Source organism: Ornithorhynchus anatinus, chromosome 1, assembly GCF_004115215.2.
Source record: "Ornithorhynchus anatinus isolate Pmale09 chromosome 1, mOrnAna1.pri.v4, whole genome shotgun sequence".
NCBI lineage: Eukaryota > Metazoa > Chordata > Mammalia > Monotremata > Ornithorhynchidae > Ornithorhynchus > Ornithorhynchus anatinus.
The window spans coordinates 49,085,439-49,100,521 of NC_041728.1; the positions used below are offsets into that span (position 1 = coordinate 49,085,439).

At 43.5% G+C, this 15,083-nt stretch overlaps 1 pseudogene; it reads left to right on the forward strand.

The window, feature by feature from the left end:
- LOC100074784 overlaps positions 1–15,083 on the forward strand; it is a 53,986-nt pseudogene that overhangs the window by 31,996 nt on the left and 6,907 nt on the right.

Consider the following 15,083-nt stretch of genomic DNA (forward strand, 5'->3'; position numbering starts at 1 on the left):
CACTCCATTGTTTAATACTTGTCATCTGTGTGATTGTGGGCAAGTCACTTAACTTCTCTGTGCCTCAGTTACCTCATCTGTAAAATGGGGATTAAGACTGTGAGCCTCATGTGGGACAATCTGATTACCCTGTATCTACCCCAGTGCTTAGAACAGTGCTCTGCAGATAGTAAGCACTTAACAAATACCAACATTATTATTAATAATAATAACAGTAATAATAACAATTGTGGTATTGTTTAAGCACTCACTATGTACTAAACACTGTAATCAGTGTTGGAGTAGATAGAAGATAATCAGGTCAGACCCAATCCCTGTCTCACAGCATGGTTTAGTGGAAAGAACACAGGCTTGGAAGTCAGAGGATGTGGGTTCTAATCCCGGCTGGGCCACTTTCATTCATTCATTCAGTAGTATTTATTGAGCGCTTACTATGTGCAGAGCACTGTACTAAGTGCTTGGAATGTACAATTCAGCAACAGATAGAGACAATCCCTGCCCATTGACAAGTTTACAGTCTAATAGGGGGAGACAGACAAAAACAATAGCAGTAAAAAGAATCAAGGGGATGTATACCTCATTAACACAATAAATAGGGTAATAAAAATATATACAAATGAGCAAATGAGCACAGTGCTGAGGGGAGGGGAAGTGAGGGAGGAGGAGCAAAGGGATGGGGGGAAAGGGGGCTTAGCTGAGGGGAGGTGAAGTGGGGGGCAGAGAAGCAGCAGAGGGAGCAGAAGGAAAAGGGGAAGCTCAGTCTTGGAAGGCCTGTTGGAGGAGGTGAGATTTTAGTAGGGTTTTGAAGAGGGAAGGGAGTTAGTTTGGCAGAGGTGAGGAGGGAGGGCATTCCAGGACAGCAGGAGGATGTGGGCCAGGGGTCGACGGCGGGATAGGTGAGAACGGGGGACGGTGAGGAGGTGGGCGGCAGAGGAGCGGAGCGTGCGGGGTGGGCAATAGAAAGAGAGACAGGAGGAGAGGTAGGAGGAGGCCAGGTGATGGAGAGCCTTGAAGCCTATGGTGAGAAGTTTTTGTTTCATGTGGAGGTTGATAGGCAACCACTGGAGGTTTTTAAGGAGGGGAGTGACATGTCCAGAGCGTTTCTGTAGGAAGATGAGCTGGGCAGCGGAATGAAGAATAGAATGGAGCGGGAAGAGACAGGAGGAAGGGAGATCAGAGAGAAGGCTGACACAATAATCCAGCCAGGATATTATGAGAGCTTGTACCAGCACAATAGCCGTTTGGATGGAGAGGAAAGGGCAGATCTTGGCGATATTGTAAAGGTGAGACCGGCAGGCCTTGGTGACGGATTGGATGTGTGGGGTGAATGAGAGAGCTGAGTCAAGGATGACACCAAGGTTGTGGGCTCGAGAGGCAGGAAGGATGGTCATACCATCCACAGTGACAGGGAAGTCAGGAAGAAGACAGGGCTTGGGAGGGAAGATAAGGAGCTCAGTTTTGGACATGTTGAGTTTTTAGGTGGCGGGCAGACATCCAGGTGGAGACGTCCTGGAGGCAGGAGGAGATACGAGCCTGAAGGAAGGGGGAAAGAACAGGGGCAGAGATGTAGATTTAGATGTCATCTGCGTAGAGATGATAGTTGGAGCCATGGGAGCAAATGAGTTCACCAAGGGAGTGAGTGTAAATGGAGAACAGAAGAGGGCCAAGAACTGACCCTTGAGGAATCCCTACAGTTAGAGGACGGGAGGGGGAGGAGGAGCCTGCGAAAGAGACTGAGAATGAACGGCCAGAACGATAAGAGGAGAACCAGGAGAGGATGGAATCCGTGAAGCCAAGGTGAGATAAGGTGTGGAGGAGAAGGGGATGATCAACAGTGTCAAAGGCAGCTGAGAGGTCGAGGAGGATTAGGATGGAGTAGGAGCCATTGGTTTTGGTAAGAAGGAAGTCATGGGTGACCTTTGAGAGAGCAGTCTTGGTAGAGTGGAGGGGACGGAAGCCAGATTGGAGGGGGTACAGGAGAGAGCTGGAGTTGAGGAATTCAAGGCAGCAAGTGTAGATGACTCATTCTAGGAGCTTGGAAAGGAAGGGTAGTAGGGCGATAACTGGAAGGGGAAGTGGGGTTGAGAGAGGGTTTTTTTTAGAATGGGGGAGACATGGGCATGTTTGAAGACAGAGGGGAAGAAGCCACTGGAGAGTGAGCGGTTAAAGATAGAAGTTAAGGACAGGAGGAGGGACGGGGCGATGGTTTTTATAAAGTGAGCGGGAATGGAGGGGGTGGCCCTTGCGAGGAGGGAGGAGATCTCCTCGGAGGATACTAAAGGGAAGGATGGGAAAGTAGGGGAGAGGGTTGGGAGGAGGGGGAGAGGCAGAAGGGGGAGCGGTGACTTTGGGGAGCTCAGACCTGATTTTGTTAATTTTCGTGATGAAGTAGGTAGCCAGATGGTTGGGGGTGAGGGATGGGGGAGGGGGAGGAACAAGGGGCCTGAGGAGAGAATTAAAGGTCCGGAACAATTGGCGGGGGTAACGGGCATGGGCATGAATGAGGGAAGAAAAGTAGTTTTGCCTGGTGGAAGAGAGGGCAGAGATAAGGCAGGAAAAGATCAATTTGAAATAGATAAGGTTGACTTGGTGCTTGGACCTTCACCAGCAGCACTCAGCAGCTCGAGCATAAGAGTGAAAGAGTCGGACAGAGGCAGAGATCTAGGGCTGTGGGTTAGTGGAGCGAGAGCGGCGGAGGGAAAGCGGGGCGAGTGAGTTGAGATGCGTAGAGAGGGTGGAGTTGAAAGCGGTAACCTGATCATCAAGAGTTGGAAGAGAGGATAGGGAGGCAAGGTGGGAAGAGATGCTTTTGGAGAGATGGATGGGATCAAAATAGTGGAGGTCTCTGTGGGGGAGTAATACAGATTTGCAGGGGGAGAGAGTGTGAGAGAGGAGACAGGTGAGAAGGTTATGGTCCTAGAGAGGGATTTCAGATTGGTGAGGGAAGAGAGAGTGCAACGGTAGGAGATGACGAGATCTGTGTGATGTTGGGCAAGCCACTTAACTTCTCTGTGCCTCAGTTACCTTATTTATCAAATGGAGATTAAGACTGTGAGCCCCATGTGAGACAACCTGATTACCTTCTATCTACCTCAGTACTTAGAACAGTGCTTGGCACATAGTAAGTACTTAACAAATACCATTATTAATACTATTACCTGAGATTCAAATTCTAAGTGGGAGGGAAAAAAGGGACTGAATTCCCATTTTATAGTGAAGAAACTGAGCCAGAGGGAAGTTTAGTGACTTGACCAGGATCACACATTAGGCAAGTGGCAGAACCAGAAGTAGAATCCAGGTCCTCTGATTCAAATGCAATCTAGCTTTAAATGATTCATTTTAAAAAGCACTCCTATGTATTGAAAGTGACTACAAGAAAACAAGAAACCCCTGGGTTAGTCTAATGGTCCATCCTGCCAATTCAACTTCTGGCAGGGGTAACAGATGCTTGGAAGAACAGTGTGTTGTCTTCCCTCACCTTGACAACCACTGTCAAGGATAGGGTTGGATAATCAACTGTTTTAACTCTTGCTGTAGAATCCTCCAGGAAAAAGTGTCCTCTTTGTAAAGTCAGAGGCAAGGCCACCCTACGTATTGTGGGGCTACAGACAAGCTGATCTGTGGAAAGCTGCCAGTTCTTGGCATGGTCAGAATGAAGGGAGTATCATGTGATCTCCCCGAAGGAGGATAACACTAGTGCTGAAGAGAGATACTATGTCTCCTTGCAGTGTTGCAGCCACCTCTGATTCTGATTCTCCCAACAGCACTTGCAGTGTGACAATGGAGACTGGGCCAGCTCATTATGCTCATCCAGTGCCTGTCAGGTTTTATTAAAATTTTGTTTTGTTTTATGGTATTTGTTAAGTGCTTACTATGTGCCAAGCACTGTACTAAGCACTGGGATAGATACAAACTAATCAGGTTGAACACAGTCTTTATCCCACATGGGGATCACAGTCTTAATCCCCATTTTCCAGATGAGGTGATTGAGGTACAGAGAAGCTGGCTTACCCAAGTGTGGTTCAGTGGATAAAACTTGGGTTTGGGAGTCAGACATACCTGGGTTCTAATCCCATCTCACCACCTGTCTGCTGTTTGACCCTGGGCAAGTTACATTGCTCTGGGTTTCAGTTATCTCATATGTAAAAATGGAGATTAGGATTTTGATTCCCATGTGGGACAGGGGCTGTGTCCAATTGACTAGCTTGTAGCCACCCCTGCACTTAGTACAGTGCCTGGCACATAGTAAGACCTTAAAGATACCACAACTATTATTATTATGTCTACCCCAGTGCTTAGTGCAGTTCCTGGCACATAATAAGCACTTAACAAATACCATTAAAAGAAAAAAATAAGAAAGAAGTGGCAGAGTAAGGATTAGAACCTAGGTCCTTATGACTCCCAAACTCATGCTCTATCCACTAAGCCACACTGATTCTCAATAAGTCAGGTTAGTAAATTTAGACCATAACTGGCATTTTCTCCAAAATGTTGGGGATGGGTGAGAGATAATATTTGTCTTTAAGAGTTTATATGAAGCTCTCTGACTCGTAAAGATATTTCTTTTTTACAAATTGGAGCTACTGAAATGATTAAGAGGATCCCAGTAGATCCATCTAAAATGAAAAGCAACAAATGCCTCAGTTGTGAAATAAATGAATTACCATTCTCATGTACTCTCCCAAGCACTTAGTACACAGTAAGTTTGTACACAGTAAGTGCTCAATAAATATGATTGACTGAAAGACCATACTTTCAGTAGATGTGTGCTCTCAGGGGACAGAACACTGGTCTGGAAGGCAAGAGAGCTGAGTTTGGCTTCTGGTTCTGACACTTACTGTGCATCCTTAATGCAGTTGTTAAGCTATTATCTGCACCACTTTACCCAAATATAAAAGGGGGTAATAACTATTGCTGTGACAGAAGCTTGAGTGAATTAAAGAAGCTTAAATGGACATGTCTTTTGCCCTTGTCAGCAGTGAGGGGTGAATGATTGTTTCTGTGCATGCAGGCATTTAAAGCATCGGACGGGTGGATGGACGTTCTGGGACTAGGATTTTCAGGAATGGGTTATTAACACTTTCATGAGCTTGTTGTGGGCAGGGAATGTGTCTTTTCTACTGTTAGATTGTATTAGTATTATTATTATATTTGTTAAGCACTTACTATGTGCCAAGCACTATTCTAAAACCTGAGGTAGATTCAAGTTGGTCAGGTCGGACACAATCCCTTTCCCACATAGACCTCACAGGCCTATGGAAAATGGAATGGAAAAATGGAAAATGGAAAAATGGAAAATACCAATTTTCCAGATGAGGTAACTGAAGTCCAGAAAAGTGAAGTGAAGTGACTTGCCCAAGGTCACACAGCAGACATGTGGCAGAGCTGGGATTAGAACCTGTGACCTTCTGTCTCTCAGGCTTGTGCTCTATCCACTAAGCAACACTGCTTCTCCATCTCCGAAGCATTTATTACAGTGCTCTGCACTGGGTAAGCACTCAATAAATACGATTTATTGACTGACTGAGGAACAGGCTGCACCCTCCGTACAGTGTAGGTTTGGTGAATGAAAATCTACCCTGCAGGCTCCCCTTCACCATGTCCCCTTCCTTCCTTGCTGTTGCCACTGCCACCCCTTCCACCAGCCCCTGGCAGCGTCTATAATAAGAATAATAATAATTATGGTGCTTGTTTAATGCTTACTCCGTGCCCAATCACTGTTCTAAGCGCTGGGGTAGATACAGATTAATCAGGTTGGACACAGTCCCTGTCTCACATGGGGTTTATAGTCTTAATCCCCATTTTACAGTCGAGGTAACTGAGGCACAGAAAAGTGAAGTGACTTGCCCAAGGTCACACGGCAGACAAATGGCCAAGATGATATTAGAACCCATGAACTTCTAAATCTCAGGCCTGTGCTCCATCCACTACGCCATGTTGCTTCCTTGGGTAGTGGGCTGTAGGGCAGAAATGCTTCCCTGAGGGGTGGGGTTTGTCCACTCCCTCGCACCTACTACTACAGGCCCCCGAACCAGTGGGGGCAGCCCCTAGTCCCTGAACTGCAAGGGAGGCCCTGGTCCAGAGGCTTCATCAGTCAATCAGCCAATCAATCAAAGGTAGTTATTGAGCACTTTCTATGTGCAGAGTACTATACTATGTGCTTGGGAGAGTACAATACAACAGAGTTAGCAGACATGTTCCCTGCCCACAAATTGCTAAAAGAAGCAGTGTGGTTTAGAGAATAGAAGGATCTGGGTTCTAATTCCTGCTACGCCACTCATTTTCTGTGTGACCTTGGGCAAGTAACTTCACTTCTCTGTGCCTCAGTGACTTTATCTGTAAAATGGGGATTAAGACTGTGAGCCCCAAGTGGGACATGGACTGTATCCAACCTGATTAGCTTATAATAATAATAATAATAATGTTGGTATTTGTTAAGCGCTTACTAGGTGCCGAGCACTGTTCTAAGCGCTGGGGGAGATACAGGGTAATCAGGTTGTCCCACGTGGGGCTCACACACTTTTAATCCCCATTTTACAGATGAGGAAACTGAGGCACAGAGAAGTTAAGTGATTTGCCCACAGTCACACAGCTGACAAGTGGCAGAGCCGGGAGTCAAACTCATGACCTCTGACTCCGAAGCCCAGACTCTTTCCACTGAACCACGCTGCTTTCCCATACCTACCCCAGTGCTTAGTACAATGCCTACCACATAGTAAGCACTTAACAAACACCATAAAAAGCAAAAAAAAACCTTACAGTCCTGATCCTATGCTTCTAGGGCTTGCAATCTATGAATGAAAATGACAGAGCAGCAATTTTATTTAGACAGAAGCTCACTGTGGGCAGGGAATGTGTCTGTTTATTGTTGTATTTTGCTCTCCCAAGTACTTAATACTGTGCTGTCACAGAGTTTGTGCTCAATAAATACAATTGAATGAATTGAATGACTGAATGAATGAATGAAAGGTGCCTGCCACGTTCCTGACCTCTCCCTCCTAACTGTTCCCTCCTGAATGCTCCCTCCTCAATGTTCCTTTCTCACCACTCCCTCCTCACCAATCCCTCCTAACCCCTCCTTAAGGGGGCAGGAGTCTCAGCCAAGGAAACTATTTTTTTTTTAAAAAAAGGGCAGAAGAGCATCCGGTCTCAAATAATTCATACCCATACACCATGCCAGCTTGTGTTGTTTTCCCAGTATCAACTATCAGAACATACCAGATGATTTTCACCTCTACTTTTGAGGCGCTCTTTGTTCTGCAGAAGAGAAAGCCTTCTAAGGTGTCAAGGTATCAAATATTCACCAAGTTTTGCTATTATTTCATAGTCATCATGTTCTTTTTTTTCTAATAGGAGTGAGTTAGTTCTAAGGACTGGGCCCCCTGCAGTTAAAATAACTAAGGGAGAAAAAATGATATTTACATTTTTAATTTCAATGAAATCAATGGCTAACACTGAAATGGTATGGTGCTAATTACTAAAAACCAGCATGTGTCTTTAAGGGGCACAGAAATTCATTTAGGAAAATATTTGATCATTGGTTGGAAAGTCTCAAGAGAGTTAGCATTTTCAAGTGAGCTATTCAAAAGTCACCATTTTTTCCTGCATTCAAAATACAGAGAGATTTGCCTTTACCTCAGTGCTTCATTATGTTTATCTTCCATCCTGAATTGAATCAGAATGTGGCATGTGGAATGGCCAGAGCCACAAACTAAATGTCCACACACTTAAAATCCAAGATTCAATTTGCATTAGAGGCTAAAGTTCAGATTCATTCTTTATCCTAAATCTATCCTCAATAATTGCATTTTTAAATTGGCCAGGAAACACCACCTATGACAGTAACTGCATAATCTATTTAAGAAGTGGCAATTTTCTCCATTCGCTATAGGTCTGTTTTCTAAGAAGAGAGAAATGTCTTAATCATCACTAGAGCTGTTCCTTATCTCTTTAGTTTTAATTGGAGGATGAAATTCCTGAACATGAGCTGTTTCATCTCACTGATATTAACTGCCTTTTCAGATGCAGTCCAGTAACTGAGACTTATATACATTCTCTATTTACATACACAAAATAGAAATCATAATTGTGAACAATGATTTTTGCACATAACAGACTTGCTCATATAAATCCATTTTTAATGCATCATGCTTACATATATATGTGTGCCTAAAATAGATGCAAGTTAAACACCCATTATTTAGCTACTATAAGCATGTGATATTTGCACAAGCTTTATGGGCCTAGTGTTCTAATGAATGCTTGTAAAGTTTGCGATGGGGAAAGTGAATACAAACTATGCAAGATTTATGCCACTGGCTTATTACAATTTAAGACACAAATTATATTATCCATCCAGTGGTTTTCTTCATCCCTATGGATGCTTTCCATCAATAGGAAATACCTCTGAGGTTTAGCCAGAGCTTTTGCAACAGCTGTGAGTGCCCAAGGCAGGAAACATGCCAAGGCTCTCCTCTCATCAGTTTTTGCCTACACTTGGGAATAGGTGGGATGTGATACATGGAATAAGGATTCTAACCCAGGGCAGGCTAAAATGGGAACATCAAAGAACCACATAAAAGCTTCAGAGAGCAGAACAATCATACCCAACTCTTTTATCTTGGTCCAACAGCCCTCTCTCTCCTCCACCCCACTTCTCCGGGGGCAAGATTTAGCAGCACTCTGGTACCTCATTCCTCCCTTTGGCTACCAACCACCACTCTCACCCTCTTGGAATTCTCTGTAAGGCGATGATTTTCTGAAATCTTTGAATGTTTCTATGGCTATAGTCAGAATTTTTATGGCATTTGTTTAGTGCTTACTATGTGTCAGACACTGTAGTAAGTGTTATTTGTCTTATTAAGACCCTCTCCAGAGAAGAGAAAATGAACCCAAGAACCCAAGTCCTTCTGACTCCCAGGCCCATCCTCTGTCCACTAGGTCATGCTGCTCCTCTACCCAATTCCACCAGAAATGTTCACTAGGTTCAATTTCTAGTAGAAAGGACCGGGCCTAGGAAGTCAGAGGACCTGGGTTTTAATCCCGCCTTCTCCATTTACCTGCTATGTGAACTTGGGCAAGCCACTTAGTTTCTCTGTTCCTCATCTGTAAAATGAGAATCCAATGCCTGTTCTCCCTTCTACTTTAGACCTGGAGCTCCCTGTGGGTCAGTGACTGCATCTAGCCTAGCTAGCCTATCTTGTTCCTACCCCATGATTAGTATAGCACTTGGCAGAATAAGCACTTAACAAGCACCCCTACTGTTATGATGATGGTGGTGATGAAGGGAAATAGCAATCCACCATCTTGAGTTTGGAAGTCACAGGAGTTACTCTTTGACCCCTTTCTGAACTCTCCAAACAGCACCACTATTCAACGATCCTGGGCCGCAGTAAAGAACAGGAAATTCATATAGCAAAAGAGGCAGAGCTAGTTTTGCTGTTTCTTAGCTACTGGATCTAGTGTCTCACAGCCACAGTAGAGGCAGCTTGGTCTAGCAGAAAAACCATGGTGGCAGAATGTCAGGTGACCGATGTTTCAGGTCTAGTTCAGCCACAATCCTGCTGTGTGACTTAGGGCAAGTAGTCTAACCTCCCTGTATCTCATTTTCCTTATCTGTAAAAGGGAATAGTAATGCCTACCCCTCCTCAGCTTGCAGAGATAATGAGGACAAAATTAAATCACTTGTCACTTGAAAATGGTTTGGAAAACTAAAAGTACTATACAATTGCAATAAGTGATTGTTATACAGTAACCACAGCTATGTCTTCCACTGAGTTGCAGCCCTTCCTTCCTAGACCTTCCAATCTAGGTCTGGCCAGTCAGAGCTATCCTCAGGGAGTGCACCAATTTTGCCTATTTCCCTTGACCCAAGTGTAAGGCCTCACATGCCATGCCCAAACACAGTTTTCCACACCTCATTATCTCCCCCACTGCTCCCTCAACTACCACATCAGGAAGAGTGGAGTTAAACATTCCTTTAAAAATTTAGCTCAAATTTGGTTTTCCTAATATGATCCTGGGGCTCCTAGATGAAGAATCACACATCAAAACTATGTTCCCAAAAGGAATCTGAACATTTCACCACTGAAAAGTCATTTCTGTTTTAGCTAGTCTGCTCATTTCCCCATGTGGTGGTATTTTTAGATTCATAGTCAGGCATGCCACCACACAAAAAAAGAAAGCAATTTACAACTCTGCAAAGAAATGCAGCCTCTTCCATTTCATTTGTGTTCCATCTTGATTATCAACACGTTTGTCATCTCCCTATAATTTATTCATTATTTTTACCAGAAGAATATGAAAGGAAAAAGAAGATAAGTGCACTTGTCAAAATGTGAAACAGATGCTCTAACAATGATTGGAGACAATTAATGTTCTCAGTAAGAATCAACAGGCAGTGCTTGTGTTTAGCTTCAAGTTTCTGCCTTAAACAGACGTTGAGAAAATGCAAATTAGGATTCGAGGTTTTATTTTCTAGGCATGTGAATATAGAATGTTCTCTAAATTGAATATTTGTGTTTAAGAAACTGATTCCCTGAATCTTTTCACCTCAACTATTGAGATTGAAGTAGTAAAGTACTAACTAAGAAGCTGGAAATGTGATTTAGAGTTGAAGGACTGTCTCTTTTGTGTTGCCAATTCCAATATAGATCGGTGGACTTTTCTACACTTATCCAAGTGAGGTGAGCAATATTTATTCTCATATTCTCTCTCTCTCTCTGTGTCTCTCTCTTTTTCTTACCCCCTGCACCCCAGTCCTTGCTTTCTCCCTATCCCTCTCTCTCCATGTATATTTGTGCAATACATATGTTTGTGTGTGTTGCATTTATATATGTGTCTGTGTGTGCGTGCGCGCGCATAGGATAAGATGTGTCGAAAGAGACAGTGGCAAGACAGTTGAGAGTCTTGCACTGTGAGTAAGCTAGTGCTAGAGGAACAAAGTGTGTGGGCTGGAATGTAGTAGGAGATTAACTAGGAAACTAGGAGGGGGCTGGGAGACTAGGTACTTTAAGGTCAATGGTAAGTAGTTGCTGTTTGCTGTAGAGGTGGATGGCCCACCATTGGTGATTCTTGAGGAGTGGGGAGATATGGACTGAATGCATTTTAAGAAAAATGAACTATTCATCAGAGTGAAGTATGGACTGGAATAGAGAATGACAGGAAGTAGGGAGGTCAATGAGGAGGCAGATGTGGTAGTCAAGGTGGGATAGGCTGAAAATGATAATGATAATAGTATTTGTACCGCATTTACTTTGTGCCAACCATTGTTCTAATCGGTGGGGTAGATACAAGGTAATCAGGTTGTCCCACGTGGGGCTCACAGTCTTAATCTCCATTTTCCAGATAAGGTAACTGAGGCCCAGAGAAGGCAACAGACTTGCCCAAGGTCACACAGCAGACAAGTGGAGCTGGGATTAGAATCCATGACCTTCTGACTCCCAGGCCTGTGTTCTAACTACTACGCCACAGTATTTGGATCAGCAAGAAAGCTGTTTGGACAGACAGCAGAGATGAAAAAGCAGATTTTAGTGATGTTGCGAAGGTAGAACCGATAGGATTTTGTGACAGATTGAGTATTTGGGCTGAATGAGAGAGATGAGTCGAGGACAACCTCAAGGTTAAGGGCTTGTGAGATAGGGAGGATAGTGGTATCATCTACAGTAATGGAAAAGAGATGGGGAGGACAGGGTTTGGATGGGAAGATGAGGAGTTCCTTTTTGGACATATTAAGTTCGAGGTGTCAATGGGCCTTCAAAATAGAGATGACCTAAAGGCAGGAGGAAATGCAAGACTGTAGAAAAGGAGTGATATCAGGGCTGGAGATGTAGATTTGAGAATCATCCACACAAAGATGGTTGTTGAAGTCATCAATTCCAGCATTTCAGCTCTGGTTATTACCACTGGCTCCTTAGTTGCCAGATTTTTCTCACTCATTTGTTTTGTTTATTTTCAGAAATGCATCCCCAGAAGTCTTCCATTTGGCACTTTTCTTCAGCATCAAATGCATTATATACATTATTATAAGAAAAAATCATTTGAAAGGATCATCACTTCCTCCAAAGCAGTCCTCCCATCCTAAAGCAGGCTTAAAAAGGATGTCAATAAAACCTGTTTCATCGAGTGAAAATGGTCAAGCCAGAAATCCCAAGGAAGGAAGTTCTGATCCTCCACTGCAAATGAGTTGGAGATGTATGTCAGAAATTCCCACATCAAAGGCTGGCATGTATTAATCTTCTTTTTGATAGTCTTGGTAGCAGTGCTCTATGTAGACCTCAGCAGAATACACACTTAATGCCTGGAAGTAGCCATTACAACTCTGGCATAGTACAATACAACCCACTTCTTGGCATGTAGTAAGTCCTTAACAAATACCATTAAAAAACAAGAAAAGGTTATAGGAGATAAGTATAGGGATTCTTGCTCCTGTACAGCTTCTAATGGGTGTTGAAGAAATCATTTCTCCCAGTGCTGTCAAACCACTTTCACCAATATCACATTCCCTTATCTTTTGTTGCTAGAAGAAAATCCACCATAATTCCTTGAGACAGGGCTTAATAAATAAATAAAAAATAAGGGGAAATGATCACCACCATCCCAACCAATTCTCCAGAGGCCCAGTTTCCCTTCATCAACACAGTTCTTTTTCAAGTCAACGCAAATTCTGAACAGGAGAAGGATGCATATGCTGGAACTATTAAACTATCTATAGGGAGAGTTTATTGTCCTGCCCTTCAGGAAGCTTTTTCACTCCCTCTATCATTACTTTACTGCTTTTACTTTCCTATCTGGCCTTGCAATATCACATGAGCTAAACATGCTGCTGACTCAAAACATACCAATTAGAAACTGCTTCTAAATCTGCTTGTCATAAATTTAATTGGAATCAACACGCATTTGACATGATGTTGTTTGGATTCCATTCAAATTCAGACTTATCACCTTTTATGATGCTCACTTTTCTTTGGATTAATTTTACTTTCTTTTTGAGTGGATGTAATGCTTTTGAAAAGTGCCAAATTAACATTAGCTCAGGTTATTTTTTTATTTCAGTCATGGAATGAGTGCAACAAATTGCATCAAAATAATTTGGCTATATGTCCTAATTTAGCATAGCCAAACACCTCTCTAGAGTAATCCTAACAACTGTAGTAACTGTTAGCTGCTTACTACATGCCAAGCCTTGTATTAAACACTGGGCAGATAACAGTCAAATGGGGCGGGAGAATCAATATTTAATCTCCATTTTTTATATGAAGAAACTGAAGTCCAGAGAAGTGAAGTAGCTTGCCTGATCACATTGCAGGAAAGTGGCAGAGCGGGGATTAGAATTTAAGATATCCCATGATCTTTCCACTAAGGCATGCTACTTCTCTAGATGAAAACTCTGGGAAAGCAAATAGGTTACCATGCTACAATCATCCTGTGGTTATCAATTAAGCCAGTGGGTGTCATTTTTCATGGGAATTGCCACTCCTCAGGGAACAAAGTCTACTCCAACAGGTCTAGAGTTAAGAAGGCCATCAGAACACAATAGAATTGCCCAATGAGATGGTTACCAGAAAGAATCATCAGGACGCTGAATTGCAAAGGGGGATGAACCTATTGGGCAGCAAATGTTAACTTTTCATGCAGTCAGTATGACAAGCAGTTTCAGCAACCAGATTTAGAGGTTTTGTTTTAGGAAATCAATATTCAGATAAGGGTGACTTCATCTCCTAAGGAACACAGCTCATACCCATCTAGACTGTAAACTTCTTGTAGGCAGTGAATGTGTTTACCAACTCTGTTGTACTCTACTCTCCCAAGCATTAGTACAGTACACTGCACACAGTAATCACTCTATAGACACCACTGACTGATTGATTGCTACTATGTAAGGTAGCCATTTTAAATTTATCTTCCCTAGAAAGGAGGCACGGAGTAGTAGGGACAGACCACGTTGGAATGCACACTTGGTGTTAAGCTGGAGGCCCCTGACACTACCCTGGGCTGGTCCTGGCTTTGCCCCCTTCACCACCACTCTATCAATCAACTGTAATTGTTGAGCACTTACAGCATGCGAAGCAATGTACTTAACACTTGGGACAGTATGATATAACAGAGTCGGTAGATACCTTTCCTTCCCCCAAGGAACTTACAGTCTAGAAGTCCAGTTCTTCCTACCTCTGACAATCTGTTAAGGGTTGCCCTGTAAATCCTTCAGCCCCAGCTCAGAGCAGGCAGGATTAGGCAACATGGGAATGGAGCTTTCATGTCCCGCTGCTCAGCAAAGCAGCTGTTCGCTGCAAGATCTGATCCAACTGCCCATACACCTACAATCACCTCACTGGGCCTGGTGGTACCCCTCCAGGTGCTTCTGGACCAGTCCCTGAATCATTCACACTGGCCTAGGGTCGGGTGTGACTGAATTTCTAATAATAATAATTGTGGCATTTGTTAAGCACTTACTATGTTTCAGGAGCTGTACTAAGCTCTGGGGTAGATACAAGCAGATAGAGTTGGATAGTCCCTGGACCACATGGGGCTCACAGTCTCAATCCCCATTTTACAGATGAGGTAACTGAGGCCAAGAGAAATGAAGTGACTTGCCCAAAGTCACACAGCAGATAGCTGGTAGATCCAGATTAGAACCCAGAACTTTCTGAATCCCAGGCCCATGTTCTATTATATCATGCAGCTTTTTTGGTATTCTAAACCACATTACTTAACCACATTTGGTGGTGTGAAAAGAGGGCCTCCCCTCTGTCCCCTTCTGCAGACTCTCCCAAGTGCTTAATACAGTGCTCTGCACATAGTAAGCACTCAGTCAATACTACTGATTGATTGACCTCTCCCCTTTCACAGGAGCATGCCAATAGCAGAAGCTGAGGCACACTAGGAAACACCCCTCAATCATGCTGGGCAGAGGGAGGTCTCTCCTTTACCCCCTACAGTGTACAAGGGTTTCAGATCCCAGGAATATATAGAAATCTGAGGTACTCAGCAGCTCCTTTCTCTCTGCATTCCTGCTGCCTGGATTGGCACAGTGCTATTTGATGATGTCATCATGTCATGCTTTACTTGACTTCATCTGTGTCACT